The sequence below is a fragment of the Urocitellus parryii genome, chromosome 8 (assembly GCF_045843805.1).
Source record: "Urocitellus parryii isolate mUroPar1 chromosome 8, mUroPar1.hap1, whole genome shotgun sequence".
Taxonomy (NCBI): Eukaryota; Metazoa; Chordata; class Mammalia; order Rodentia; family Sciuridae; genus Urocitellus; species Urocitellus parryii.
The window spans coordinates 8342756-8347604 of NC_135538.1; positions in this window are offsets into that span (position 1 = coordinate 8342756).

A 4849-nucleotide genomic window follows, 5' to 3' on the forward strand; every position below is an offset into this window, starting at 1 on the left:
TCTTTGCCTATGAAATGAGTCTCTTATAAACAGCAGAGAGCTGGATATTGTTTCCTAATCTGTTCTCCTATGTCTTTTTTTTAAAGAGAGAGTGAGAGAGAGAGAGAGAGAGAGAGAGAGAGAGAGAATTTTTAATATTTATTTTCTAGTTCTCGGCAGACACAACATCTTTGTTGGTATGTGGTGCTAAGGATCGAACCCGGGCCGCACGCATGCCAGACGGGCGCGCTACCGCCTGAGCCACATCCCCAGCCCTGCCTATGTCTTTTAATTGGGGAGTTGAGACATTTATATTCAATTTTATTATGGATAAATGCTTATGATTTCCTGCCATTTTGGTTTGTTTGCTATAATTAATTCAATCTTGATTTTTTTTTTTAGCTGCTCTTCTAGTGAACTCCCACTGCTGTGGAGTTTGGGGGGTTGTTTTGGGGTTACCCTGTGTGATGTTTGAGTATTCTTTGTATTGCTAGCTTTCTGGTCTTGAATTTTTTGTTTATCCTTGTCATGGAAAGTTTTTATTTTTCATTTCTGAAGGATAGTTTTGCTGGATATAGAAATCTTGGCTGACAAAGATTTCCTTTTTTAAAAATTTATTCATTTATTCTAGTTTGTTATACATGACAACAGAATGTATTACAATTCATAGTACACATAGAGAGCACAATTTTTCATATCTCTGGTTGTACCACAAAGTAGAGTCACACATTTGTGTCTCATATATGTACTTGGGGTAATGATGTTCATCTCATTCCACTGTCTTTCCTACCCCCATTCCCCCTCCCTTCCCCTCCCTCCCCTTTTCTCTATCTAAAGTTCCTCTATTCTTCTCATGCTCCGCCCCCCCATCCCCATTATGGATCAGCATCCACATATCAGAGAAAACATTTGGCATTTGGCTTTTGGGATTGGCTTACTTCACTTAGCATAATATTCTCCAACTCCATCCATCTACCTGCAAATGCTGTATTTTTATTCTCTTTTAATGCCGAGTAATATTCCATTGTATATATAGACCACATTTTCTTTATCCGTTTATCTACTGATGGGCATCTAGGTTGGTTCCACAATTTAGCTATTGTGAATTGTGCTGCTATAAATGTTGTTGTCTGCATCACTGTAGCATGCTGTTTTTAAGTCCTTTGGGTATAAACCAAGGAATGGGACAGCTGGGTCAAATGGTGGTTCCATTTATTGTCAAAATGACCATACTACCAAAAGCACTATACATATTTAATGCAATTCCAATCAAAATCCCAATGACATACTTCATAGAAATAGAAAAAGCAGTCAAGAAATTCATCTGGAAAAAGACCAATGCTACAGAATAGAGGACACAGAAACAAACCCACATAAATACAGTTATCTCATGCTAGACAAAGGTGCCAAAAACGTACATTGGAGAAGATAGCCTCTTCAACAAATGATGCTGGGAAAACTGGAAATCCATGTGTGGCAAAATAAAATTAAACCTCTATCTCTCACCATGCACAAAACTTAATTAAAGTGGATCAAGGACCTAGAAATTAGACCAGATACCCCGCACCTAATAGAAGAAAAAGTTAGGCCCAAATCTCCATCATGTGGGATTAGGCCCCAACTTCCTTAACAAGACTCCTATATACCAAGAAATAGAATTAAGAATCAATAAATGGGATGGATTCAAACTAAAAAGCTTCTCAGCAAAAGAAACAATCAGTGAGGTGAATAGAGAGCCTACAGAATGGGAGCAACTTTTTACCACATGCACATCAGATAGAGCACTAATCTCTAGGATATATAATGACAAAAGTTTTCTTTTAGAGCTTGAAATATCTAATTCCAGGCCCTCCTTGATTTTAGGGTCTGTGTTGAGAAGTCAGAGTGAGCTTTATTGTCTTGCTTCTAAATGTGACTGATGTTTTTCTCATACAGCTTTTAATAATTTTTCCTTGTTTTCTGTTAGGTGTTTTGATTATGATGTGTCTGAGAGGTTCTTTTCTAGTCTTGCCTATTTGGAGTTCTGTATGCATCCTGTGCGTGGATGTCTTTTTTCTAATGTGAGGAAAGTTTTCTGCTGTCATCTCACTGGGAGGTTCTAAATGCCTTTATCCTGTGTCTCAATGTCCTCTTCTATCCCCATGGCTCTCGGGTTTGTTGTCTTGTTGTCCCAGAGTTCTTATATGTTCTGATCATGACTTCTTTTCCATTTATTGCATACTGAATATTCAAGTTCATATACTCTGTCTTCAAGTTCTCAAGGTCTATTTTCTATGCAATCTAGTCTGTTGGTGACCCTTCCAAGTGAATTTTTAATTGGATTCATAGTGTCTTTCATTTCCAGTAGTAAGTTTTTTTCAATATTTCTATTTCCTTATTGAAATGATCTTTCATCTCCTGTAACTGCTGTTTAATTCGTTCCTTAGACCTTCTTTTAGTTCATTGAACAGTTCAAAAATCAGATTTTTACAATCTTTCTCTGGAATGTCATCTACTTCCATATCTGGGATTCCTTTCTTGGGAGATGGTGAATTTTGGAGGGAGATTTGTTTGCCTGTTTCAAGTTTTCAGAAGCCCTGGACTTGTGCATCATTTGAGATGGATTCCTCTCCCACTTTTTTATATGTGGGTCCTTTTGTGTGTAGTGATCCTTTTTGTTCCAGGGACTTCTCTCTGGTTTTGAGGTATGTGTAAGTGTCCAGGTCCCCTCTGGTTGTTCCTTCTTGGGGCTTGGTTGGTAGTTAGGGGTCTTTGTCTCCCCCCATTATATATGTTGAAGTTTTATTGAGGCCCAAGGGGGGGGAAGGTCATATGAGGAGTGAAGTTCCCTGTTACTTGGCTGAGTTGAGAGTATTGCTTGGCAGCAGGATCTCTACTCTGTGAATGTGAAATGAATCACTTTCCAGCACCTTTTCTAGAAAAAAAGGCAGCCAGAAATAGCACTAATGCGTATGACCAATGTAGTCTTAAATTAATGGCTCCTGTCTACTTTGACATCTATTACCACCTGGATAGGAATTGTGGGGTCAGCACTCAGCATCAGTATCAGCAACAAGCAACCATAATGTAGATCAGACATTCAACAGCAGGTGTCTACCACCTCATCCACAGAATTGATGATCACAGCAACAGGAATAGGTTAGGAATTACATGAATTATTTAATTCTGTCAGTAGAATTGAAGTTTCTTAAGTGAGGAGAAAATAGGGTAGGTGACAGAGGAAGTTTGGACTATTTAAAGAGTGAACAGAGGAGAAGTGGGAGATAACTATGGTAGTTGTAAACAAGGAGTAAGCCCATGTGGTGGCACATGCCTGTGATCCCAGCAACTCTGGAGGCTGAGACAGGAGAACTACAGGTTCAAAGCCAGTCTCAGCAACTTAGCATGGCCCTAAGCAACTTAGCAAGACCCAGTCTCAAAATAAAAAATTTAAAAAAATACAAAACAAAGGCTTCAATCCCTGGAACAAAAAAAAAAAAGAGGAATTAAAAAATGAGTGACATTAATAAAATAGTGAAAGAGAAGAGGATAGATCAAAAAAACTTGGCTATTGATAGGGAAAGAGAATAAATTAGGGGCAATGAGAACATAAAACAAAGTGTGAACAAACAAGTAAATATAAGATTAAAACAATTTAAACCCACCTATAATTTTACCTCACCATAGTCAAACCAAGGCTAAATAAAAATGGGTGAAGAAGAAAGCAATTAAAATGAAAGCTAAAGTTTATGAATGTGTGTGTGTGTATGTGTGTGTGTGTGTTTGAACCTATCCATGCAGTGAGAACACATACAAAATCACGCCGAATAAAAAATAAAATAATTAAATAAAAACTTTTAATTTTAAAAAAGAGAAAAAAAGAAAATGTTGGGGAAAGAATAGGAAAAAGAAAAAAATTCTTAATGAGATATCCAGAGCTTGTTTCCTCCAGCATGGTCAAACGGTTGGCAAGGATGGGTTTTCATTTTTTGTGCTTTTTGGGGGGCTCTGTAACCCCTGGGTCAAGGGCCAGGTGTTGTTAAGTCCCACCCCTTTGTGGTCCTCATGGAGCTGCCAGCCACTGTGGCCGGGAGCCAAGGCTGGTGCAGTGGCTCTCAGCTCCCCATCTCCCTGTGTAGGGGGACAGCTCAGGAGTGCTGACCCCCAGGGCAAGGCTGCTACAGCCTTCTAAACTGGAAGTTCTGAGGTTGGGTTTGGTCTGGGCTGACCTCTGAACTCTGTGGGTGGGTATCTCCTGTTGCTGGGGAGATGCTGGTCTCTGCTGGACATCAGAGCCTCAGGCCTTCTGTTAATTCCACTTTTAGGGTGAGGAGTCTAAACCTCCACAGGCCTCACGTTCACAGCTATGGCCGTGAATGCATCCTGGGGTGCAGATGCTCCCGTGTGGCCATTGTTAGGTAGTAGCTAGCCATGAGCAGTAACATGCATGGCAAGGTCATAAGGATTTTTTCAATTACTTTAAGGTCTTCTTTAAACTACTTTCAAAATGGATGAGAAAGCAAAGGAGCTAACAGGAAAAATACATCAAAAGAAAAGGAAGAATGAGACTAACTCTTGACAGGGTGCACTGAGATTGGTGTGAAGCTAGGAGTTATGGCTATGGGTGTCTCCCTTTGTCTGGGAAGGAAGATCCCTTTAGCAGCACAGGTGCACTAAGGTAACTGCTGACCAGCTACTAACCTCAGTGCCCCATTAGCATGGGATTCACTTGTAGGTGAAGCCCCCCTAGATAGGATGGTCATCATGACCGTTCAGAGAGGACCAACCAAGGACAGAAACTCCACCACCTGACGTGAAGGAGGAGCTGAACACCTGATTGGCAAGGGGTGCAGAAAGCGGTCCCCAGCAGTCCTGGTAAAGGTCCCACGGT